We start from the raw sequence: 27,315 nt of genomic DNA, 5'->3' as shown, positions 1-27,315 counted from the left end.
TACAGGCTCACAAACTGTGACGGGAGCATAGCATATCCCACTGCCCACCCCAACGGTGGGGTGGGGGTGGGGGAGATAAAGCTGGTTATCTGTATGATATGTGACCTTGATAGCTCCAAGGACATGTCTTTGAAAAATCAACCAACAACCTTGAATTGGCTTGAAAGCTGTATAATGTCCTCTAATGCCCCTATGTCCTCTAAAAAGTCAATCGATGTTCCTTCCCCACTCCCACTGTCAGGCTCCCGTGGGAAAATCTGAAGCGGGTGGTTGAAGTCCAAGGGAGCCCTCGGGCCTCCTTCCTGCCTACTGATTTGGGAGGTACTGCAACGTGAACCTCAGAAGAAGGTGGCCCAATGGCTTAGGGTGATTATTGCTCCTTGCCTGAAGTGGGGAGGTGGGGGTGTGATGGCAGTGGAGGCACCAGAGATGGCAGAGGAGTTGACCACTCCAGCCACTGTAGTGCTGTAGAAACTGGGGGGAAGGGGGGGAAGAGAGGGGAGGGGGAGGAGGAGCCTGGGGGATGGTGGGGCTCAGGCAGAGGCCCCAGGGGAGCTGCCCACAAGGCCCAAGGCAGAGTTAAACTTTGTGTTCTTTGATTTTTAAAGATTTCTTTATTTATTCATGAGAGACACAGAGAGAGGCTGAGACACAGGGAGAGGGAGAAGCAGGATCCCCACAGGGACCCGATGTGGGACTCAACCCCAGGACCCCAGCATCACACCTTGAGCCTGAGGCAGACGCTCAACCACGGAGTGACCCAGGTGCCCCTCTTTTCCTTTTTCTTATCCATCACCTTCCACCCTTCTGCCCCCACGTCTGCCTGCTCCTGTCTTTTCCTCCTGCAAACAGCTTCATCTGTGGTTGCCTTTCAGCCTCTGAAAGAGGTGGAAGAGCTGGCAGTGAGTTGAGCATTGGTTTTGGCGCTTGTGCTTGGAGAGGAGAAGTGGATTTTGAATTTCTGGTGGCCACCTGGCCTGCTTTCCCCTTCTTCATGATTTTGACTATTGGGAAGTGGGGGGTTGGGTCAGGTGTGTAAAATTTTGGTCCATCCTTATTTCTCTGGACTACCTCTTGGGTCTTGTCCTACAAGGCATCTTTCTGATCAGGTGACCTACAAGTCCAAATGTAGGGAATTTCTTTTTTTTTTCTCAGATTTTATTTTTGAGAGAGAGAGAGAGAGAGGCAGAGACCTAGGCAGATATCTAGGCAGAGGGAGAAGCAGGCTCCATGCAAGGAGCTCAATGTGGGGCTGGATCCCGGATCATGGGATCACACCCTGAGCCAAAGACATACACTCAACCGCTGAGCCATCCAGGAGTCTCGAATTTCATCCCGGATCATGGATTTATTTATTCATGAGAAACAGGCAGTGACAAAGGGAGAGGGAGAAGCAGGCTCCCCGCTGGAAGCCCGATGTTGGAGCCCAGGCCCCAGGACCCCAGGATCACGACGTGACTCCAAGGCAGATGCTCAACACGGAGCCACCCGGGCTCCCTGCTTCTTTAGTGTCAAGGGAAGCAGACAGGCAACCTGTGTTCAAAGGGACAGAAATAGAGCCCTCGTGCTGAGGTTTTCCGAGGCCTTTGGACCTGGGTCGGTGTGAAAGCCGTGGGAGCAGGGCCCAGAAACGTTCAAGGCTGAGAATTTCCTTCCTGACATTCATTTCACAGATGCTTGATTGAACGTGGTATCGTATGGCAAGCGTCCTTCTATGTTTGGGTTCTAGCAAGACCCAGAGAGCCGAAGCTTCCAACCTCACAGACTTAAAGTTGCAAGTTGGATGCAGAGATAGGCAGGCAGCAGGCAGGGCCGGAAACCGGCACCCCCGTGAGTCGTGTGTGAGGAATATGGGACCGCAGGGCGGCTGCAATGCAGCCTGCTCCGGATCCACCTGGGTCAGTAGCGTTTCCCGACTCAGGACGGGCGCCAAACAGGGGCCTTGGGAATGTTTTTCTCCTCTTCCGTGGGACGAGGATATCTGCCCCTTAGGGGACACCCGCTCGCCCCCCCTCCCCCCCACAGCGCTTTTGGAACCACCCAGGCTGCACCGGTTCCGGTTCAGGTTCCAGCCAGGCAAGGGCACACTGGAAATCTCATCCGAGGCGTCCTGCCGCCCTCACCCCCAAACACCCGGGTCACTGACTGGTGGGAGACGTTCCTGATCAGATGTACAAATGTCTGCAAACTGAAACCGGTCCTTTCCTTCCTGCGTCATCTCCCCATGACCTGGCACCGTTTGTGGACAGAGAGCCTTCGTGTCGCCACCACCACCACAGCAAACAAGGACGGTCCTCAGTACCAGAACTGTCAAATGAGAATCTGTCCTGTCTTAGCCTATTTCCTAGACGGGTATGGTCGGGTGTGTCTAGAGATAGAAGTAGAGCATGTGGTCGTGTGTGGGAAGCAGAGGAACACGCAAGACCGTGGGTGGCAATGGGGAGCAAGGTGTGGACTGGGGACGCCCGGGGTGGCTCTGAGGTTGAGCGTCCACCTTTGGCTCAGGGTGAGATCCCGGATCCTGGGATCAAGTCCCACATCAGGCTCCCTGCACGGAGCCTGCTTCTCCCTGCCCCCCATGTACCTGCAGCTCTCTCTGTCTCTCATGAATAATTTCACGTTTAAAAAAAATACATGTAAGGACGCCTGGGTGGCTTGGCATTTGATCGCCTCCCTTCAGCCCCAGGCATGGTCTTGGAGTCCCAGGATCAAGTCCCGCAAGGAGCCTGCTTCTTTCTCTGCCTGTGTCTCTTCCTCTCTCTCTCTCTGATGAATAAATAAAATCTTTAAATAAGTAAAAAAAAAGAAAGAAACAAAGAAAGAAACAAAGAGCACAAGGTTGTGGGCCGGAAGCAGAGGAACATGAAAGACCATGGGTGGCAATGGGGTGTAGGAGGGGTGGACTAGAGATGCCTGGGTGGCTCAGCGGTTGGGCATCTGCCTTCAGCTGGGATTGTCATCCCGGTCCTGGGTTCGGTCCCGCATCGGGCTCCGTGCGAGGAGCCTATTTCTCCCTGTGACTAGGGTTCTGCCTCTCTCCATGTCTCTCACCAAGAAATACATAAAATGTTGGGAAGAGAAAAAAATATCTGGGGATGGGTTAAGCATGATCAGGGTCAGCTGAGGGGTTGAGTCAGTCGTCCTAGACCCCAAAAGAGTGGATTGCGAGGTGTCGGGAAATGACTTGTGGCCCGGCGCAGCTCTTTTGCGACTCCCCGAGCCCGGGGCAGCTGACGAGGGGCTCGACCTGGCAGGGCTGCTCCTGGCTGTGCTCAGCACAGAGGCAGCGCCACGAGGAGTAGGGCCCAGGAGCCCCGCGACCCTGCAGGTGGCCTTGCTGGCAGTGCTGCTGGGCTCTGGGCTGGGCCTCGGGGGCCTCTGAGCGGCTAGGTCCCTCGGGCTGGGACTAACAGGAGGGGCGTTCGGGCCTCCAGACACAGGGTTGTGTTTGGTGCTGGCTCGGGCGGTGGTGTTGGGGGTGCTGCCGCGAGGGTGGCCCCGGGTGTTCAGGCCCAAGCTGTCCCCGGAGCGGTGTGTGCTGCTCGGGGACCTGCTGGTTTGTGGTGTAACGCTGTGAGCGCCAAAGCTGCGCCTCTGATCCGGGGCAGCCTGTCGCCTCCCCAGGCCTGCGGGGGCTGCCGCAACCCCGAAGGTCAACGGGGCTGAGCTTGTGGCGCCGGCTATTGGGCAGGGCTGCCAGCTGCCGGGCCCAGCATTGGTCACAGAGCCAGGGGCGGTGGCCGTGCCAGGGGGCACGACAGCTGGGGTGGCAGCACAGCCTGGCTGGGTGCCAGCATGGGTGCCCGAGGTGCAGGATGTGGGTGAGGAACCCCCCAAAGCCTCCTGTGTGGCGCTGCCCAAGGAGAGCTGGCCTAGAGCAGAGGTCAGGGCCCGGGCCGTGGTTGAGGCTCGAGCTGCCCGTGGTCCGTAGGGGACAGGGCTGCAAAGGGTGGTGGCTCCCTGACACTGCCCATCCGTGGCCCCGAGTGTGGACTGAGCTGGGGTTCCTGGGTTCCCACAGGGACGGTTCACAGGTGTGCTGGGGCTCCAGAGCCCCAGTGCGTGCAGGCCAGTGCTGGCTGTGACTGAGCCCATGCTGTCCCTGGAGGGCATCGGAAGGGCCTGGGCAGGTGGATAGAAGCTCCCACTTGAGCCACGGGGACCCAAGAGCAGAGGCATGCAAGGGGGAGTGCAGTCCATGGGGGTGACCTGGACGTCAGAGGCTGGCTGGTGAGCCAAGCCTACGGATGTGCTGCTCGAGGGGCTGGAAGGGACGGCGCAAGTGACCGGCAGGCTCCTGGAAGGGGGGACACGAGAACCCACGGTGGGAGGGGAGCTCTGGGAGCTGAACGCTGGACAGTCGACATACATGGGGCTAGGGCAGTCTGTTTTGGAGCAGTCCGTGCTGGTAGCAGTGGGGAAGGCACAGCTGGCAGCTGTGAAACCACTGACCCAGTGCTTGGTTGGCAGAGATCCCCCTCCCTCGCCTCCCATCGCAGGGGAGTCCGCGCCGGGCTTCACCCTGGAGGGGGGCAGGGACTCTGCAGCAGCTGCGGGAATGGGCCGGCCAGGAGCTGGGCTGCTCAGTGCACACGCCAGGCCTGATGCAGAGCAGGGAGCAGGCCTGGACGGGTCCCGGCCCTCGGCTGACAGGTCAGCCCTGCCCGATCCCGGGCAGGACGCAGAGGCCAGCAAGGTGCGTGGGGCTGGGGGCAGGGACTGTGACAGGGAGGAGGGGGCGCCAGGGGAGCTGGGCTCCCCCTGAGACAGAGGCGGCACAGAGACAGCCCCTCCACCAGGCGGCAGGACAGCCAGGGGACGCGGGGAGTCCTGCTCCGCCCGCTGTGCACTTAGGCCAGGGGCTGGGGGGACAGCTGGCAGTACAACAGCCCGTGCAGCAGGCCAGGGCAAGGCACTGCAAGGGCACGTGAGGTCGCCCCTCGAGATGCCCTCCATGTCCCCTCATCGCAAAGCGAGGTCGATGCGCTGGAGGGCGGCTCTCTTCTCCGCGTCTAGGTCCTGGGCGGTGACTCGAAAGCCGAGCACAGGGGCTGGCGGCAGCCGCACAGGATCCCCTGGCCTGTGTGGCAGCAGAGGCATCTTGCGTCTTCGGGGCCTGGAGCAGTGAGACGTGGGTGAGCGGTTCCTGCAGGTTTCTTTCTGCCCGGTGGTGGCACCCGCCTCCTCCTGGCGCTGGTTCTCCATCTGGCAAGGCACAGAAGGCGCCGCGGGACGCCAGGGGCTGTCTGGGCTGACTTTGTCTGGGGGCGTGGGGGGCGGCCAGCCCTGTCTTGTGGCTGGAGCCCTCCTCCTCTGCGCTGAGGGGACCTCCCTGGTGGAGCTGTAGGAGCTGCTGATGGCATTTCGGTGGCGGCAGGAGCTCCTGCCGGCCGGGTGGGACTCCTTGTCAGCTGCGTCGTCTGATCCCTGTGCGGGGAGGCTTCTGTGCAGAGGCCCAGGCCTGGGCACAAAGGAACGGGGGCTTGTGTCCACCCTGAAGGGCCCGAATGCTGGCTGTGCTGCCCCGGAGCCTTTAGCGCACCTTCTCCGGGCGTCTGGGGGCCCCGTGAGTGCGGGGTCCTCCTGCTCCTCCCGGGCCCTCCACGCCGTCTTCCCTGCGGAGACATCTTGGGCACAGCTGGGTGCTGACGTTGGCCCCGGGGTGACAAGCCGCAGCTGCGGCACATAGGCAGGGAGTCTGCCCGGGACGGATGCGCAGGTGAGGGACGCCTGGGCCTGGGGGGCTGACAGCTTCGCCCTGTGCAGGCCGCCGCGCCTGCGGACCCAGGCGATGAGCCCCAGAAGAGAGCGCAGGGTCCACAGGATCACGGAGTGCCCTGCGGCGGCAGCCAGGGACGAGCGCCCAGACCGGGTCGCGGGACGCTTGGAGGATGGCCTCGGGGTTGACGCCGGCGCGGGGACCGCCGGGCCCCCCTGCGGGCCAAGGCTGGTCGGGGGGCGCCGGGCGCGGGCTGCAGGCGGCCGAGCCCTGCTGCCAGGGGCCGACCCCGCGGGGCCGGGCCGTGCCTGAGGGGCGCAGCCTGCCCGGGGAGGTGCCCATCGAGCGCTTGGCTCCGGGCGGAGGCCGTGGGTGCAGAGCTGGGCTCCCGGCGCTCTCCTTCAGGTGCCAACGTGGGGGCCCAAGGCCCAGAGCAGCGTTTGGCCCGTCGCCAGGATACGGCTTTGGAACCCGGGGCGCCTCAGAGTGGGGCGCGGGCACGAGGCCCCGGGGGCGCAGGGATTCTGCGGGAGGGCCCCCGAGCCCTGGGACCGCGATGGCAATGATCCTGCTGACGTGTGGCCACCCCGCGACCGCCACCCTCAGCTTTTCCCAGATCCCTTGCAGAGGGAAGGATCTCTGAAAAGGGGGTAGGGCGGGTACCTTGGCACTCTGCAGGGTGCTCATGACTCCACTTTTCTTTTTTCGCTATGAATGTACTGGGCTCTTTTTTTGTGTGTGTCTTTTAAGATTGTATGTATTCATTCATGAGAGAGAGAATGAGAGAGAGAGAAAGGAGAGAGGCAGAGACACAGGCAGAGGGAGAAGCAGGCTCCATGCAGGCAGCCCGATGTGGGACTAGATCCGGGGACTCCAGGACCATCCCTGGGCCAAAGGCAGGTGCTAAACTGCTGAGCCACCTCCAGATCCCCAAACCCACTGGGCTTTACCCAGCTTATGCATTTTTCACCAAGTCAGTGTTTTGATTTTTTTCTCCGTGGTTTAACTATTTTCTATTTACTTGATTTCTGCTCTTTTTCCTCAGTTTACCTACTTGGGTTTTATTTGCTTGATAACTTTTCCAGCTCCTTTTCCCTTTTTTAAAGATTTTATTCATTTATCCATGAGAGACACAGAGAGAGAGAGAGAGAGAGACTGAGACATAGACAGAGAGAGTTGCAGGCTCCCTTTGGGGATCCCAATGCATGGGACATGATCCTGGAACTCTAGGTTCTTGGCCTGAGCTGAAGGCAGACGCTCAACCGCTGAGCCACCTTGGTGTCTAGTTTTCTAGCTCCTTCAAAAGAAACGTAGATAAGTGATTTACATCTCTTTTTTTTTCTAATAGAAGCATGCACAGCTGCAACCTGATAGCTCAGCACCAAAATCATGCATTGTATTTTTCATCAAGATTTTATTTATTTATTAATGAGAGAGACACACACACACACAGAGGCAGAGACACATAGTGGCAAAAAGGGTTGGCGGCTGGCATGGAAGTGGTAAGTGTACTTATGGAACGCCAGCCATCCTTAGGGAAAAGGAGCATCCTTTACCTGGGAGGGCAGCAAAGTGGCCAGATAAATTGGGCTGGTATTTTTAAGCTAGGTCTCTTCTGTACTTGAATTGAAAAGCATCATCACCTAAATGTACTGTTTAGTAAGCAGTCTATAGACAAAACCAAAGAAAAATATTTATTAAAAATTGGCCCAGAAGTACAGAAACCATGAATTGAGTCATGTTTTGTGACAACTGCTCTGACAGAGGAAGTGTTTCTCCAGGAGTGAATGCATGAAATGCTTTCTTAAAAAGAAGGTATCATTGACAGTCAGTGACGAAAGGAAATGGGCCCTGGGGTGGGTGGGTGGGGTATTCCCACGCACAGGGAGGGCAGATTTGATGTTTTAAAAAATAACATCCTTAAAATAGAACAGTCCCCAGTGGTACAAAGAAGTGAGCTACAAAGCAATGGAAAGATATAGAGGGACCTTAAATGCACATGGCAAAGTAAGGGAAAGAAGCCGGGCTGAAAAGGCTACAGACTGTATGATTCCAATTGTACAACATTCTGAAAAAGGCAAAAATATTGAGAGAGGTAAAAGATCACAGCCTGGGGGCTATGGGGCCAGGGGTGGAGGGACCGACAGGTACAGTCCAGGGAATTTTTAGGGCAACGAAATTATTGTTAAAATATTACAGAAGGACTTTGTAGTGGTGGATACTTGGCATTATGCATTTGACAAAACCCAGAGAAGTGCACAACACTGAGAGTGAATGCTCACGTAAACTACGGACTTCAGTTAGGAATAATATATCAATATATCAGTCCATCAATTGTACCACATGTAAGACACAAATGCAAGAAGTAAATAATAAGACAAAATGCCGGGCAAGTAGGGTAGGAGTGGAGGGGGGGGGTAGTTAAGATCCCAGCTCTACTTTATGCTCAATTTTTCTGCAAATCTAAAACTTCTCTAAACGCTTTTAATTAAACCTCCTCTAAAAAAAATGAAGTATCAATTTAAAAACATATATAGAGAGTATCTTTCTACCATTTTGAAGCCAATGACTCAGTGGTTTCTCCACTAGCATGGATCAGATAAGGCTAACTTTGTTAAAAGTCCCAAGAGCAGCAAACCCCTGGGCAGAGATCATCTCACTCCTTGCACAAAATTCTGACACATGCTGGCGGGCACTTCTGGGTAGTTTGTTCCCTTTGGCCCACACAGGCACAAGGAATGAACGGACACACACAGCTGAGGATAGTGCACAGAATCTTCACTGACAATGAAACTAAAACTCAGGTTCCCTTAGTCAAATTGCCTCCACCTCCTTCTATGTGAACCACAGAAGCCACCGTCTCATGAAAAAAATTAACTTTAATAACTTTTAGTGAGGCGAGGTTCAAACTCCCAAGTTTTCTCTTAGGAAATGAAAGGGATTGTAGCAAATCTTTCAGTAAAATCTGTAGCAATGTTTTGCCGTCCTTCTGTACACAGAAGCCCCTTCATTACTCAATCTTTTCTTCACATGTGGGTGGTTGTACATGTATCAAAAAACAAATGTTCACGAACACAGCTGACAGGAACCACGTGTAAAATCAGAGTCGGGCCACGTAGGCAGGTTCCTGCTGAGCTTCTGTACCTCCCGTCTAACTACAAGTAACAGCAAATATCACACAGCCAAGTTCAGTCAATCCTGTGAGTCAGGCCAACTACCCCCACTGATTGGGTCAGAATGGAAGCTATTTCTTGGGTCCTCAGCACCAGCAACTCAAAACCCATAGTAAGCCAAGGTCCAGGTATGCCCTGAACTTGGGACACCCACCCCCTTCTCCCCAACAATAAGATCAAAACATCATCTGCTCGTGTCAGCAGAGAGCCTATCTTTAGAGAAAGCCAGATGCATTTCAACATTTGGCATATTCTATGCCAAAATAACGCAACCAATCACAGTCGAGAGAACACAGAGAAGACAACTGAACAACATTCAACTGGCAACACAGGGCTTGCCTTTGCTTAGGGCCTATTAAATTTAATAACTGCCCCCTCTGTGGATTTCAACAGAGAACTTCTTCAAAATAAGAGTGGCTCCTATTAAACTTAATTACTTGCCTGTGGCTGCTGTGGCAGAGGTGTGTCTATCAAACAGGTGGCTCTTAATAAAGGAATGGTTCTGTAGCAAAAAGTAGATGTTCTAGTGCTTTCTTATGGTTGCTTTAACTTTCTGGTTTATTAGTATTAATTCCTGGAGCTTTCCTTTTAACCTCTCTTAAGGCGTCACTCCCTCCTGTGAGTTACGAGTGGTCCTGTGAAAATAAATGTCCACATATACTTGGCACATTATTGAAGCTGCTGGTTTCAAAACCGGACTTGGGGGACTTGATAGAAACTCAGTCAGAAGAGATGTTTAAAAATGAACTGCATCAAAGACAGCTGGGGTTGAAATCACATGAAGGAAGCAACCCCTCCTGATAGGCCTTGACTGATCATTTGGGGTTTTTCCACTGGCACTTTCTAGAGTTTGTGGTAATAGTAAAATAATGTTTAGTCACTTTATTTATTAGACTAACGCCTATTCTGCTGACCTTTGGAAATATAGTTTAGGGACTAAGAGTCATAAAAAGAGACATCTTTAATAGTCCTGTGCAGTTGATTAAGTGGAATTTTTGGTATTTAAATATTTTGCAAGAAGAAATTCAAGACCATTTGCTGAAACAAACAAAAAACATGTAACCTTAAAAAGATTACAGTTCTTAACTCTCTGTCTCACATTAAAAAAAAAAACAATCCTACAATTGTAGAAAAAAATCATCCATACAACCTGCATTGGCCTCTCTTAGAGTAACAAAAGGCAGACAACATATATGACCCTACCCTTATATCTCTAACTCACGTATCTTACCTCTCTAAGAGACCTCACGAAAGCATCAGAGAGGTCCATGGGCACAGAAAGAAACTGAAATTCCTCAGAGATTCTCAGAAGAATCTTTTAAGATTTGTCCAGGCCTCAGCACACTTAAAATGACTAGCTTCTGATACAGATCTGAAGTTCGCACGTGTTCTCTCGCAAACGAGTCAGCTCGGACGTGTGGGACTTCAGAGGCTCTAGAAATGGAAGGCCGTGCCTTCAGTCTGTAATCTGGCTTACAGGCGACATCAAGAAGAGAAAGGAACGCAAGCAGAGGAAGGCCTGGCCTAAGACCCTCAGGAGAAGGCCCACCTCAGTAGAAGGTGGAGACCGCGCCCACCGAAGGGGACACAATTCAGCAGAACGAAAGCTCGGTGGCATTAACTTTCATCTTAAGGAAATGATGCCAGCTCTGGCAGGCTTTCAGTCTTTTCACTTAAAATGTTCAAGTACTTGATAACCTCGTAATCCAGAGGACGCGGTGTGCCAGCTGTCATCCCCTTGCCCACACGCCGCTGATAGAGAGTTACCGTGAGCCTCGGCCCAGCCTGCAACCCCAGCCTCACCCAGCGCAGGAGTGGGTCTGTAGTTAAAGTATGGTCTTTACCTGAAATGCACCTGGGCACGTCGGTGATGGCAGGAAACCCCATGCCCCCCGTGGAAGACAGCGGGGTGGTGGAGTGAATTGACGGGAATGTCCTCTGGCTCAGGTAGGATGGATAAGACTGGTCATAGGACCACAGCAGGGAAGACTGCTCCTGTCTGGCATCTGGGAAAAAGAAGAAACACCTTTAGAGTACTGGCCACTATGGACTTAGAACATGCAGCCCAAAACTGAGAGAGGATAAAGCAAGAGAAAAAGGAGAATCCATAGGGACTACTGATTTCCTGTGCCCCACCCACTCAGGCCCTGGATGGCACAAACCTTGCTAGATTTCCAGGCTCGATGAATGTGACAACATGGGCCACGCATAAGGACTATTTCTCTCTCACACATAGGGATTTCTATTTAGAAAGTCTAACAGCATTTTGAAAAATCTGCTCCAGTTCTCTTTACCAAGTAGAATTTGATTTATTTTCTGTATCTTCTCATATTATTTCAATGAACACATGTTACTGTCAACTTTTTTAAATAATTTTTTATTTATTTTTTATTTTATTTATTTATGATAGTCACACACACACAGAGAGAGAGGCAGAGACATAGGCAGAGGGAGAAGCAGGCTCCATGCACCGGGAGTCCGACGTGGGATTCGATCCCGGGACCCTGGGCCAAAGGCAGGCGCCAAACCGCTGCGCCACCCAGGGATCCCCCAACTTTTTTTTTTTAATTAGAATTTCTTTGAACAATCAACTTGGTTAAAGAATAGGGAGGGATCCCTGGGTGTCTCAGCGGTTTGGCGCCTGCCTTTGGCCCAGGGCACGATCCTAGAGTCCTGGGACCGAGTCCCAGGTCGGGCTCCCAGCATGGAGCCTGCTTCTCCCTCCTCCTGTGTCTCTGCCTCTTTCTCTCTCTCTCTGTCTATCATAAATAAATAAATCTTAAAAAAAAAAAAAAAGAACAGGGGACTGTACTTTTTCCCTGTTGTGTATCCAGCTACTATCTTTCAGATGTGCTTTTTGGTTTATAAAGAACATGTTTCTGTGATTTCATTTTCTTTCCAGGGAGGTCAATGGATGGCACTTTCTACCAATGGGGTTAGGAGGTTGGGGGTAGATACGAGAACAGAGGGAGCAGCATGTGAGAACACGGAGGAGGGCAGCCAGTTTTAGGATTCTTGTGTTAAAGCTACCCCAAAATATAACTTTTAAGAAAGAGACTAATTTAATTTCAAAGTCAACTGCCATTAAGAACTGAAAAGCTACAGGGCTCCCAGCTGTCTCCATTGGTTAAAGGTCCGACTCTTAAAAAAAATTAAAATAAAAAAATAAAAAATAAATAAAATAAAATAAAGGTCCGACTCTTGATTTCGGCTCAGGTCTTGATCTCAGGGTTGTGAGATCGAGCCCTGTGTTGGGATCTGCACTGAGGGGTAGTCTGCTTAAGACTCTCTCTCTCTCTCTCTGCCCTCCCCCCACCCCACCTCTCTCTTAAAAAAAAAACAAACAAAAAAACCCCCAAAAGCTCCATCACTATCCAGTTTCAATGTTAAGCATATGAGTTTCTGACAGTAAGAAAAAACCCCAAAACAGTAGAGCAGGGATGTGTCTTTAATCCTATTGGAATCTGGTTTAAAGATGCCACATGTTTGCAATACAGCCTAGTGTTACCTACAGTCACTGTAATAATAAAAATAATGGGCAGCCAGCTTGTTAGGGTTAAGTGCTGAGCATTAACAGTATCTTTTGATGTGTCTCCATGGGGTTTCTGGGAGGCATAAGCTCAAAGCCAGTTATAAAGCCACTTACAGTTTATCAAAGGGCTTCAGTCTACAGAAGAAAAAAAGGTAAATTTGCTATATATTTCCAGTGTATATTTCAAACTGTTTTATTCTCATCAGAGGGCTAATCAAGCAGAATCATAAGCACATTTCTTAATTTTTTTTTGCTAATTCTAAAATGTTTTGCTACATTTTTAAAAAAGATTTTATTTATTTATTCATGAGAGACAGAGGGAGAGAGGCAGAGACACAGGCAGATAGAAAAGCAAGCTCCCCAGGAGGAGCCCGGTGTGGGACTTGATCCCAGATTTCAGGATCATGCCCTGAGCCAAAGGCAGATGCTCACATTTCAATACAGCCAGTCACAAGACAGCACTGCATATTAGAATATTCAGGGACTTTTGAATGTGCAGAATTAGATTCAAGTTCTGAGACTTCTAGAGCCATCTCTAATGAGGTGGGGGTAATTATCTCTGAATCACAGGGATGTGAGAATTACACTAGAAAACCTTGAAGAGAGGACCAGTACAGGGAGGCACTCAGTAAGTACTGATACTTGTCTTAAAAAAAAAAAAGGAAAGAAAAGAAAAAATCTCTTGGTGACACAAGGGCGGTCCCCAGTTAAAACACACCTGATTTGGCACTAATATATTTGGAACACATTTAAAATTATTTCCCTAACACCTATTAACCTCTGAAAATGAAAAGCTTATTTTTTTAAAAACGATCCGTATGTTTGAATAGTCAATGTAGGCTTATCTCTAAAAATAAATATGAGGATAACAAGACATAGGTTCTTTCTGAAATGATTCCTCTTTTAAAGCCTCTTGGTTTTTCCATAAATCAAGACAGCTTCAGCTATTTCTTGTTTATTTGTTCGATTCAGAAACAGTATATTTAAAGGCTGTCTAAGTAGGACAATACTGAGTCAAAATAATTAAATACATCTGGATATTTGTCTGATGTTTCCTGTATCAACAGATACATAGGAAAATTCCATCCAATTCAATGTCAGGGAACATTTATCAGTTTGTGATTTGAATAAAAGTACAGTACTGTAAATGGTTAACATACACTTTACTTTCAGAAGTCTAAAGAGGACTTGGTCTTTAATGAACTTTTGTGCTTTAAAATGTTTAAGGCTGTTGCCTGTGTTCTCCCCTAGGATTTTGATGGAATCTTGTCTCACATTTAGATCTTTCATCCATTTTGAGTTTATCTTTGTGTCTGGTGTAAGAGAATGGTCCAGTTTCATTCTTCTGCATGTGGATGTCCAATTTTCCCAGCACCGTTTATTGAAGAGACTTTTTTTCCAGTGGATAGTCTTTCCTGCTTTGTTGAATATTAGTTGACCATAAAGTGGAGGGTCCGCTTCTGGACTTTCTGAACTCGGCCACAGTAACTTCCTGCAAGATACATCCATGAAGGCAAGAGAAACAAAAGCAAAAATGAACCATCGGGACTTCATCAAGATAAGAAGCTTTTGCACAGCAAAAGAGACAGTCAACAAAACTAAAAGACAACCTACAGAATGGGAGAAGGTATTTGCAAATGACGTGTCAGATAAAGTGTTAGTATTCAAGATCTATAAAGAACTTATTAAACTCAACAGCAAAGAAACGAACAATCCAATCATGAAATGGGCAAAGACATGAACAGAAATCTCACAGAGGAAGACATAGACATGGCCAACATGCACATGAGAAAATGCACCATCACTTGCCATCAGGGGATACGAATAAAAACCACAAGGAGATACCACCTCACACCAGTGAGAATGGGGATAATTAACAAGGCAGGAAACAACAAATGTTGGAGAGGATATGGAGAAAGGGGAACCCTCTTGCACTGTTAGTGGGAATGTGAACTAGTGCAGCCACTCTGAGTGGAGGTTCGTCGAAGAGTTAAAAAGAGATCTACCCTATGACCCAGCAATTGCATTGCTGAGGATTACCCCAAAGATACAGATGCAGGGAAACGCCGGGACACCTGCACCCCGATGTTTATAGCAGCAATGTCCATAATAGCCAAAGGGTGGAAGGAGCCTCGGTGTCCATCGAAAGATGAACGGATAAAGAGGATGTGGTCTATGTATACAATGGAATATTCCTCAGCCATTAGAAATGACAAATATCTACCATTTGCTTCGATGTGGAGGGACCTGGAGGGTATTATGCTGAGCGATTAAGTCAATTGGAAAAAGGAGAAACATTATATTGTCTCATTCATTTAGGGAATATAAAAATTAGTGAAAGGGAATAAAGGGAAAGGAGAGAAACTGAGTGAAAATATCAGTGAGGGTGACAAAACATAAGAGACACCTAACTCTGGAAATGAACAAGGGGTAGTGGAAGGGGAGGTGGTTGGGGGTTGGGGTGACTGGGTGATGGGCACTGAGGGGGCACTTGTCGGCATGAGCACTGGGTGTTATGCTCTATGTTGGCAAATTGATCTCCAATAAAAAAAGTTTTAAAAAGACAGATATATATGTTAAAACGGTAAGGGTAACTACTAAAAGAAGGAAAGAAATTACATGTTAATTTTGAAACTAGTAGAGGAGGAAAGCCAGTACGTATCTAGAACAGAACTGATTTAGAAATATCCTGTAAAAGGGGAACACTTGCCAAAAGAGCAAATACAGAAATACAAAAACCAAAAACTCACACCTTAAAATTATAGAATCCTGCATTTGCTAAGAGTACGCCAGACCTGAAAAGCATCAGAAATCCATGTTGCGAATGCTGACTGGCAACGATGGGTCAAGTCGGCAGTGGCCACCTCCAAGGCTGGCTGAGGTCCTCCCTGCACACTTGAATCACTGTTTACTTTCTCAGGCTCAGGGCTTCATTAATCACTCTCCCTTGATCTCCCAAAACCTGCTCCCAAAACAGGATTACACATCACTTCTCTTGACTTAATATGAATTTAAATCTGAGTTACAATTTCCAGACGTTTGGATTTAAGCCTTAGCTCTGAATCTGAATGAAGTGCTCTTGTCTATTAGCAAATAGATTTTATTTTATTTTTTAAAGATTTTATTTATTCATGAGAGACAAAGAGAGAGAGAGAGACAGAGAGAGAGAGAGAGAGAGAGAGAGAGAGACGCAGGCTCCATGGAGGGAGCCTGATGCGGGACTTGATCATGCCCTGAGCCAAAGGCAGGCGCTAAACCGCTGAGCCACCCAGGGATCCCCAGCAAATAGATTTTAGCCACCAGTGCACAGCAGCAGAGAAACGGGGAGAGGAACAGGGAGCCCTCCCTTTGCTACTAAAGTATCACGCCCCAAATATAGTCTCCTGTTTGAACTGTCGCATATGACCTTGAATTAACTTAGACCTAAATGGCCTAATTAATTTGGACAAATATCCAAAGGGTACATGAAAATCATAAGCAATTATTGTCCATACCTGCCTAGATTAAAATAAAAAACTCGAGTGTGTGTGTGTGTGTCTCATGAATAAATACATAAAATCTTAAAAAAAAAAAAAAAAAGGAGGGGGGGAATCCCTGGGTGGCTCAGCGGTTTAGCGCCTGCCTTTGGCCAGGGCGCGATCCTGGAGTCCTGGATAGAGTCCCGCATCGGGCTCCCTGCAGGGAGCCTGCTTCTCCCTCTGCCTGTGTCTCTGTCTCTGTCCCTCTCTCTCTCATGAATAAATAAATAAAATCTTAAAAATAAAAATAAAAAATTTTGAGATTTTTATGTGAAGTCCACAAGATGTGCTTTCAGGCACATCACAAATGCATCCTACAAATATGCTAGGTAGGAACAAATATATGACCCTAAAGAGCAGCAACACAATCTGTTTTCTCTATTATCTTTAAGAAAACTATTCATTCTCATCTGGTCTAGTTCCTCTACAAGAAACTGTGATAGCATAAACAAAATAGAAGTAAGACAGTTCAGTGATCTATCAGGAGCTTTCTTTATTGGAACGAACTTTAAAAAAAAATTAATAATTAATCAATATAAAAAATTTTTTTCTCTCTCTCACCTCCCTATCACTATTTTGAGAATGAACGATTTCTGACTTGTAGCAAAACACAGACCACTGATACCCTGGATCAAGTATATATGTGTTTTTAGGACACGTATCACCTAAAACCTGCCATGCCATACTTAGATGGAAATGTATCAACTGGAACATGTGCAAATGAAAAATGTGCTCCTACTGTGAAGACCACACCTTCTTGTTAACACGAGTCCGATGCAGTGAGAAAGCAGTCCTCAGAACTGGGAGGCCGGGGGGAAAAAGTGCAGAAGAGGGACAAGAGCATGTTTTAACGGCTGTGCTTATTTGCCATGAAACGATGTTAGGGCCATAGCTCCTTGCTACAGCATGCCATGTGCTGCTGCAGTAACTCACTGCCGTGCAGTCGGCTAGCAGAGGAATGTGTCAACGGGCCACGTAGCCTTGCATCAGTTCCACAGAATGCTGCACAACACAAAATGCCTCTCCATGTGTCATTTCCTTCTTGGCCATCTTCCCAGCTCCTGACAGTCGGTCAACAACAACAACGTACTGGAAGAGATTTAAAACTGCTCTTCTCAAGAGCACATTCCACCAACCACCAGACATGACCTCTAGCAGTAGCAGCGCTTCTGACTGTCCCCCACCCCATCCTTCGTAAGGAAAGGGGACAGTTTTGTTTTGTTTTGTTTGACCTGCTCTTATTCCCTTAAGTCAAAGATTTTCAACAATGCTCTAGATACTAGCGACCAAATGATTAATATTCATGACAACCAAACCACGGCTGTATTTGCTGACTTGTAAATATCAAAACATGTCATTTACCCATAATTTGCATTCCTTGGGCGCTTCAGAGACACATGAAGAACCGGGGGAAGTCTCCAAGGCAAGAAGTAACCGGCTTTTCTACTAAGGCTCTGAACTAAGGACTGTGGCATCAGGAGTGTGGCACAAGACCTATGAAGATTTTCACAAGTTATCTTCACAGACAGAAAGATTATGAATGCCAAGAACTGCATCCAGAGATGTCCAGTGACCTTAAATAATTCTTCTGCTAGCCCTCCATCCAACACATATTACACATTCCCCGCCTTTCACATTAGGTCAACCTCTAAACAAGCTTTCACTGTCCATAATAAGCAGAGGGAAGGGCCAACCACCACAATAAGCCTATTCTTTCACGCAACTGTGATGAAGGGTGGTGGAGGATGAAGGCGAGCTGCCACTGAAATCAACTGGAATGAGGAAGAGAAGAAGCCAACCCCTCCAATCTCTTCACCCTCCACGGGGCTAGAAAAAGCAGACCTAGGGACAACAGAATTAGAGAATAATGAGATGATGCCATGCCCAGAACCACCCTGTTTCATGTAAGTCTGTTAACTTAGGTTCATAAGGTAACATATCTGCAGCTGGAAGTGCCTTAAGAACATGGAATAATAAAACTATCTCCAAAGAATTATAATCTTGTGATGCACAGGTGAGAATGCGCAAGCAGGAAAGTAACCAGTTTGGCTGAGGACCTGAGCCTGACAAGCTGAGTGAGCCAGGGTGCCGAGGCAGTCTGAGAAATAGACCCATTCCCTTGCCCTTCCAGACAGCCTCTTCCATGCCTAGGTGCCAGCCCTTACCCAAGTCAGAACTCAGCCGAGCAGGCGGGCGCCTGGGTGGCTCAGTCGGTCAGGCATCTGACTCCTGATTTTGGCTCAGGTCCTGATCTCAGGGTCCTGAGATCGCGCCCCAAGTTGGGCTCCCCACTCAGCATACAGTCTGCTTGAGAGTCTCTCCCTTTCCGGCTGCCCTTCCCCCAAGCCCTGCCCCACCCCTGCTCATGCATGTGTCTGCTCTGGAGCTCTGCTCTCTGTCTCTCTCTCTCTCCCCAATCTATCATATAAGTAAGTAAAATCTTTAAAAACAATGCAGCCAAGTAGGGCAGTGTTCCAGGAAAAGAAGACTCAGGGCTTCCTCCTTCTCCCACCGGGTTAGGACAGGGAGCTAGCTGGTCAATACTGAACAGTAGTGTCCCAGCAGGAAGGACACAGAGGACAGCTTTGGTCTCTCCTTAAAGAGTAACTGTGATCTGCTTCCCTGGGGCACAGCACCCAAAAACTTGACACCCACTCTTGTCTGTCAGGTTATCAGGTTTACAGATGTGCTAGCAATTGAGAACTTCCAAAGCTGGATGATATAAACTATAAAACCTCCAGGCTCTTCCATTTGAGGATTCATAAAATACTTCTGCTACAGACTTGCCATGTTGCCAGGCGAGGCTAATAACCTCTTTATGTTCAAACATTAAATGTTCATGTCTCATAGGAGTATTGGTCTGGTGCACCTCCATTTCACCTGTGAATACCAAGTACCCAAGGTAACACTCACCCTTAATTCATCTGATAATTACCAAATATCCCTCATTTGGAAGGAACTTACAAGAATTAAAACTGAGAGTCACCTTGCAGAACTTTTTTTTCTTTTAAAGAAACTGAGGTAGGTAGGAAAGTAGGGTTACGCCTTTGTGATTTTGATGGTTGTCTTTTTGCATGGATCTTAGCAGGGAAGAAGACCTCTGTGATTGTGAATTAATGTAACCAGAGGGCACTGGCTGGAGACTCAGCTCTCTCCTTAAAACTCTGATAAGAAGCTGACAGGACTTGACCTCCTCCCTTGATGATAAAGCATCACAGTACCGTGGCCAAACCTGACCCCTAGCCTCATATATCCTGCCCTCTTGAGTGCTGCACACACTCTGTAAACTTTGGACAGAAAACCATGCAGAACTTTAAATGTCCTCCAGATTAAAAAGTCAAGAGACCCTTCAGAAGACGATACCTCAACAAATATCAATTCTCCTGTGGCAAAAATGATATTTGCCATCTAAGCACTTAAGGAAGTTGATGGTATCGGTGAACCAATGCACCACTGCCCCCATCACTCATGTCTCTGTGGGTTTCTTCTCCTGCAATATAGGCTGCAACTAAGTGTATCTTGCTTTAACCAACAGTACATGGAAGAAGTCATTCCATGGCTGTTCTAAGTTTTAAGAAGACTTAAGAAGGCCTAAAAGCTCCCATTATTACACCTTTGGGAACCCTGACCTGCCATGTAAGAAGTCAGACTGTGCTCGTACTGGAGAGATCAGATGGACAGGCCATGTGGGGGGCGGGAGGGGAGGCTCTAGGACGACAGGGAGAAGGGCAAAGGCCCAGCTGTCCCATTGTTCCAGCCAAGCCCAACCTTTCTGCCATCCCACCAAGGCAGCAGACATGAGAGTGAAACCATCATCTGTGTTCCAACACCAGCCACAATCTTCTTGCAGCCACACAAAAGACCCCAAGCAAGGCCACAGAAAACCCATCCAGATGAACCCTAGGCAGCCCAACCGAATCATGAGGAATAATAAACTGGTCGTTGTCTTCGGCCATTATGTTTTGTGATGGTTTGTTATTTAGCAATAGATAACTGAAAAAAAAACAGCAAGAGCGTTAAAAGGATCCTGACTACATTAGGGGATTTATTTTTTCCATCCTCTGCACAGCCAATAATACCTTTTCCATCAGTCCTCTTCCCTAACTCAGTACCACCACCACGACACTGCTAACCAAGTGTTCACCTTCCCGTAGAAACTCTTTAAGTCAGACTGCAGTTGGAACTAAGGGCACACGTGGAACAGAGGATCCTAATAGAAACTGATGTTTGAAAGAGTTAGGCATCCAAATGCATTACCGTTGCTGCTGCCGCTGCTACACTGACTTCTCCTGCTGGCAAACCTACGGCAGTTGTCCTTCAGGGCTCACTTGCCAACAGGTCAAAACGCCTTGCCGAAACACAGGACTTTTACAAATTTGGGATCTTAAGTATAATGTCATGTCTTAAAATGATGACCTGGCAAAGAAAACAAATGGCATTTGTAAAGACGTGCAGCATTTTCATGTTTACACTACTTAAGATGAAGGTTCTCGAAGTCATCGGCTATTCGGCTACGTTCCTTTAAAGGGAGGTTTTATAACTGAGATGAATCACAACTGCAAAAGACCAAAGTAAAAACCATCAATGATGCCACAGGGAGCTTTCTAATCTTGTAATGAGTGAGGATCATGTTCGTGATGTGACTGCACAGGTTTATCTGCCAGAGACAGACAACATAGACGGGTGACACCTTCCTGCTTTCTGAGTGAAAGCAAGTCTTGGCAGAGGTGCTGATATGCAGGGCCTCAGAGGGGGCACGAGTGCCATCGCATCCTCTGCTGGACTTTTCTTTACTGCAAACAAATTATGTTGTTCATCACTTCTGCACAGCTGTCCCCAGGCAGCAGGAATACCTGCTCAAGGCACGGTCTCGAACACTTCTTACTGTCATTTAGTAATGAGCAAAAATGAATAAAATCATCTGCAAGGAAAAAAATAGGGGATCCCTGGGTGGCTCAGCGGTTTGGCGCGTGCCTTCGGCCTGGGACGTGATCCTGGGGCCCCGGGATCGAGTCCCGTATCGGGCTCCTTCCATGGAGCCTGCCTCTCTCTCTGCCTGTGTCTGCCTCTCTTTCTTTCTGTGTCGCTCATGAGTAAATAAAACACTTAAAAATAATAATACACAAGGGAGCAGAGCCTAGATGATACCTATTTCCTGGAAGCATACTGTAAGCAAAATGCTACAGCAAACTCCTGACACTGAAGGGAATTTATGCTGTAACAACTCACACTTAATGAGCACTTATTACGTGATGGTCACCGTGTTACATATTTTACATACATTACATCATTTAAGATCTTTGCAGCAACTGATGAGGAAAATACTGTTATTATTTTCACTTTAACAGATGAGGAAGTTGAGGCAAAGGAAAGCCAGGTGACTGGCCTACCACCACACAACTAGTCAGTGGTGGAGCTGGGAGTTCAATCCAGACAGTCTGACACCAAAGCCCACACCCTTCATCACTATGCTTGGCTGAATAAAGACCAACCAGTTAATCCAGAACTTGTCCTTGTCCAAATAGCTAAACTACCAAAAGTAGCTTTTTCAATATATATTCTGATCTCTGGAGGAGGGAGTAAAATGCCATTAACAGGAATCAATGATATAAAATCTTCAACCCCATCAAACCATTACAATAAACACAAAGATACTATCTTGTGACAAACACTACTTAAAGAATTGTAATTCTGTAATTCTGCTGGAGAGAAGGTGAAAACAATTATATGGACTTTTTCTCTCTGGTCAGGAAAGCCTTTCTCTCAACCCCTACTGTTAAGGGTTAATAACATAAGCCATTTGGAAATCTAGAGCAAGGGATGGTAAATTGCAACCTGCATACCAAATCGGACCCATCACCTGTTCTTGCAAATAAAGACTTGTTGGAACAAAGCCACAACCGCTCGTTGATGTATTGGCTTTGGCTGCTTTTGAGCTACACCGCCAGAGTTGAGTCGTCATGACAGGGAAGATACGGCCCACAGAGCTGAAATTATTTACTATTTGGCACTTCATAGAAAACGTTTGCCAACCCACATTCTGGAGGAGTCTCCATTTAACATTGTTGATGCACCAATCTAAATCCTATTAGAGTTGAAGAAAATGCAAAATCCCGGGCATCTTTCACACCCAGGACTCTCAAATCTAAAGAACAATACTGGGAAGAATGCTATGCCCTCAATGCCCAGGATGCCCAAGAGCAGAACAGAAGGAAATAATCCAGTAGAGAGACTCAAGGTGATAGGACTAAAATATTCCTGACACCATACCCATCTTTGTATCCAGGCATTGAGTTTGGCAAGCCACTTCACAAAGTCAGAGAAATAATATCATATTGTCACACACTTTTTGTTTGGTGAAAAATGTTACTCAGTGGTGCCACTCAAGATCTGTATCTGCTCCCCCTCCCACCCTGGACACCAGAGCCTGAACTCAGGTCACACATAGATCATCTGTCCCTCTACCCTGAACCCTCCATGTTTGCAGAGCATTTCTCTGCCTTTACAGGGCAGTAAGCCTATCAACTAATTAGTTCTGCCAACAACCTTTTGGGAAGGAGGTAAAGTCACTTGACAGAGGAGTGAAAAAAGCTACCCTGCTTCCTCATCTTTTGCCACCATTTCCTGTTTCCTTTCCCAACCATCAACTTCTGAACTTCAACTCCTGAATGGACACATATGCAAACAGAGGCACACAAAGACACACACACACCACACACACACACACACACACACACACACACAAAATTATGGTTTTTCCAAGAAGTGAGAAAAGCTGCCGAGATCAGCAGGAAACATCTTTAAACGAGAAGTATTAATAATACTAAATGTTAAAAGACTGCTGTCCTGCTTTATGCAGGACTGAAATGGATGTCCCTGCCTTTTCAGGATCTCTAGGACCAATTAGATAACATGTGGCTTCCATCACAAGGCATCTTCCCCGATTTATGGAAGTCCAAGAACGTCAGCCAAAGCCCCAGACCAGCCAAGACAGCCCTGCTCTGTTCTAGTCACCTGCACTGCATGACCACTGGCTCTTATGACCAGAGACTCGGGCGGCCAGAGACACGTGTGTGGCCTCTATCTAGTAGAACATTCTCAACCTGACAGAGCCAGCCATGACCCAGCACTGTGAACCTAGAAGAAGCCATACACATGAAAGGAGGAGAGAAGAAAAGCCTCAAAGACTGGCTTTTGAGGCAGGAAACTTCCCCAGTTCAGACAAGTAATGAGCCTTTGTGAAAAGAGATACTGGCAAGAGGAACCCAAGGCACCCTTCATTCGCTGCTAAAAGATGTCGCTACTTGGGGAGAAGAAAATTTGACAGTCCTTTTCCTTCAGTTTTAGGGGAAGAGAAGATAGGCCACTCGGCCTGTCCAGGCAGGTGTATCATTACATATAACAAATATTTCTGCAAGCTGTACCTCTACCACAAACCAAAGAAAACTCTAAACACAATGGCTGGGACTCTGATGTCACTCATCAAAGGTAGAGTTCCATATGCTTCCACTGGCACAGGAGGTTGCATGCCATATGTATCAAAGAATCTTTAATCCCCAAATACATTTAAATGCTGATTTTCCAAATGTGATCAAATCGGTTTTGGGGGCGGGGAGCGAAGGGGGGGAGAAAATCAATCTCAATTTAGATTTAAGAGGAAAATGCGTATCAGCCCCAGTGGGTTATGTGTACTGTCTTACACCAACTCGGGCATAAACCTCCTGGGTGTCCAGACAGACAAACACACAAAGGCGGATTTACACCTGGTTTGTTAAAAGAAACTATAACAATTACCACAACATGATCAAACAACAGTGTACTTGTAACAATCAAGAAAGTTATCATTGGAAAATACAATCTTTGTAATTAACCACTGTGCTCTTTATAAAGGGAATTGAGTGGGGGAGCTACAAAGGTAAAACACATTCTTTGACCATGGGAAACACACCCAGAAGCTTTTTGACTAGACTCAAGATTTTTCAGTCTGCTGTTTCCTTCCTCAGCTCTCATGGGTCTGGCCTGCCCTGTCTGCTGTGCCCAGCAGATGAGCAGAATGTCTTTGCACAATAATTATCCCTTTGTGTCCCCCGAGTTGGGTAGGCCTTATTGATTTTGTGACAAAGTTCAAAATGTAATTTGATCTCCTACTAAGTGTGAAGTTCTGTGAACTGTCCCCTGATCAAAACGCACGTAGGTAGCAAAGTCTGCAAAGAAACCGTTTTCACTAAAGTAGTACTGACAGCTCTGGGATAAATTCCTCATAGGGTCTCCACACACCCTGTTACTGGCTCTAATAGGAAGGCAAGTACTTACTTCTGGGTTCCTGGGGCCCATCCACTGTAACTTGAATAGCTCTGTGATAGCTGGCCACTTGGGGAGGATTTGTGAAGACAGTTATGGTCAAGGTGAAACTCTTGCCTGCAGATGTAAAAGGGGAAAATCCACAGTGAATATAAAAAGACAGCACCCGAGATAACAGAGCAGCAGAGACATTCCAAATTGCTCTCAAGCATCTCTGAGGAGGTCATGAAACAAAGACAAGAGACAGGGCTCCTTACTCTCAACGAGAAGGCCTCCGATGACCACTTTAGGGAGTGATTAAACTTGTTGAGCGTACAGATCTTCGTCTTCACTGCAGGGCTAAACAAGAGAGGTCCAACTCCCCCAAAAAGCTGCTCAGTAGCCACCGTGGTAATGAAAATAAAAACTCTGGTCCACTTGAGGAGGATTCTCATCCGTCCAGCTTTCTCCAACATGAGGAACACATCTAAACACAGACAATTTTAGAAGTCTTTATTTAGGATTAGGTCATGACCCCATGAGAGAACAAGAGTAAATCACTGTTGATTAGGTTATTTACTTCACATGGCTTTAGCACTTCGTTTGCTTAACTGCACTACAATAAGAGGATGAAAGAGTAAGGTTCTTATGGGAATCATTTTAACAGGAGCCCATGTCTCCTGTCCTGGCCTTAATGTGCCTGTGGTATGATGATTTCATCACTACTGGAACAGAGTTCTTCTCCTCCCTGCCCACACCTTCCCTAACAGACATCCTTGCTGTTAAATCTTTTTGAAATAACTCCCTGACAGTGACTTATTGCTTGCTAAGTGTCCATGACATCTCCCCACATAAATAGGAATTGATGCTTTTTGCCCACAGTGCACTTCATTGAAATATTACATCTGATGTTTCAAATTAATGAGCTTAAGGTGATGAAGGGAGGTGGGGGAAAGAAGACAGGGAGAAGTCTGGTAGCAGATTCGGATGTTTGCCTTCTCCAGAAGGAGATCCAGACTGTTACACAGTAGACTCACTGACAGTTGGAATCAGTTAGATTTGCAACGGTTAGTCAGGTCAGAAGGTCAAAGCTGCAAACTGTAACAAGACAGCAAAAGGTGGGTGCCAGTGACTCAATAAAACCTTCAGCAATCTCAGGCCAGCCTGTGCACTTCACCTGCTCCTATACCAGACCTTGAAACAGCTCATTTTGTTTAGCTTTTTTTTTTTAAGATTTTATTTATTAATGAGAGAGAGAGGGGGGGGGGCAGACATACAGGCAGAGGGAGAAGCAGGCTCCCATGCAGGGAGCCTGATTCAAGATTTGATCCCGGGACTCCAGGATCATGCCCTGGGCTGAAGGCAGGCACTAAACCGCTGAGCCACCCAGGGATCCCTGCTTTGTTTATTGGTCAGAGACTGTTATTCCCCGTACTGAAAGCTTGATGGTATTAAATCAAAACACAAATCTTAAACAATATGCAGCAATGCAGAGTTTAATGCAATCTTTTCAAAGCTTAATATGGAACAGGTTATATATAAGGCTTAATGTAGAAAAGGTCTTTGTCAAATCTAGTGAATAGGTTTTCTTTTCAACCCAGATCATGCAAGTTCCTAAAATATGTAGAAGACACACATCATTTGTTTACTTGGTATATATAGTTTTAAGTCCTTTGGCTATACTTTTTGATGGCCAGTATCAAAGAAAGAAAGAAAAAGAAAAGAAAAGAAAAGAAAAGAAAAGAAAAGAAAAGAGAAAAGAGAAAAGAAAAGAAAAAAGAAAAGAAAAAGGCAAGACAGAAGAAGTAGGGGAGAGGAGTACACAGGGAAAGATGGATATTGGAAATCTACTAGTGCCAGCCACTTCATACATATTATCTCATTTAATCCTATCCAGTTAGGTTCATCACCTGCAGTTCACAAATGAGGAAAACGAAGCCCACAGAGGCTTACAAGTTCAACCATACAAGTAGTAATAAGAGGGGAAAAAGCAGGGTCTGAGCCCGGGTCTTCCAGACCTTAAAATTAGTGCTCTTCTCTTAAACTTGGTCAGAGAACATTTTAAAAAACTAAAAGATAATTGATTTCTACACATGTCCCAATCAGCTCTGAAAGACACAGACGTGGCCAACAAGCACATGAGAAAATGCTCCGCATCACTGGCCATCAGGGAGATACAAATCAAAACCACAATGAGATACCACCTCACACCAGTGAAAATGGGGAAAATTAACAAGACAGGAAACAAATGTTGGAGAGGATGTGGAGAAAGGGGAACCCTCTTGCACTGTTGGTGGGAAATGGGAACTGGTGCAGCCACTCTGGAAAACTGTGTGGAGGTTCCTCAAAGAGTTAAAAATACACCTGCCCTACGACCCAGCAATTGCACTGCTAGGGATTTACCCCAAAGATACAGATGCAGCGAAACGCCGGGACACCTGCACCCCGATGTTTCTAGCAGCAATGTCCACAATAGCCAAACTGTGGAAGGAGCCTCGGTGTCCATCGAAAGATGAATGGATAAAGATGTGGTCTATGTATACAATGAAATATTACTGAGCCATTAGAAATGACAAATACCCACCATTTGCTTCAACGTGGATGGAACTGGAGGGTATTATGCTGAGTGAAATAAGTCAATCGGAAAAGGGCAAACATTCTATGGTCTCATTCATTTAAGGAATATAAAAATTAGTGAAAGTGAATAAAGGGAAAGGAGAGAAACTGAGTGAAAATATCAGTGAGGGTGACAAAACATGAGAGACACCTAACTCTGGGAATTGAACAAGGCGTAAAAATAGGGGTATTAGAAATCTACTAGTGCCCCTTTCACTAAGGGGTAGTGGAAGGGGACGTGGGCGGGGGGTTGGGGTGACTGGGTGATGGGCACCGAGGGAGGGGGGCACTTGGCGGGATGAGCACTGGGTGTTATGCTATATGTTGGCAAATTGAACTCCAATAAAAAAATTTTTTTTAAATCCCCAACTAAGAGAGAAAAAAAGTAAAGTACAATGAAAGTAAACAAAAAATATGTATATACATAAAAATTAAGCCATTAATAAAAAAGAATTGAAGAAAACAAAAGAAGAGAAA

General features: G+C 47.3%; 1 protein-coding gene across 1 annotated transcript in view; it reads right to left on the bottom strand.

Moving 5' to 3' along the window:
• Positions 1–25,378, bottom strand: part of LOC140630479 (lysine-rich nucleolar protein 1-like) — a 63,910-nt gene extending 38,532 nt beyond the window's left edge. Inside the window, 6 exon segments of the mRNA XM_072820764.1 lie at positions 10,737–10,898; positions 13,585–13,916; positions 20,200–20,358; positions 24,256–24,360; positions 24,501–24,709; positions 25,126–25,378. The gene's annotated coding sequence lies outside the window, so the exon portion shown is untranslated.
• Positions 25,379–27,315: the final 1,937 nt, after the last annotated feature.

The sequence above is a fragment of the Canis lupus genome, chromosome 3, assembly GCF_048164855.1.
Source record: "Canis lupus baileyi chromosome 3, mCanLup2.hap1, whole genome shotgun sequence".
Lineage (NCBI taxonomy): Eukaryota > Metazoa > Chordata > Mammalia > Carnivora > Canidae > Canis > Canis lupus.
Note: the sequence above shows the minus strand (reverse complement) of the source record. Positions and strands in the feature narration are given on the sequence as shown.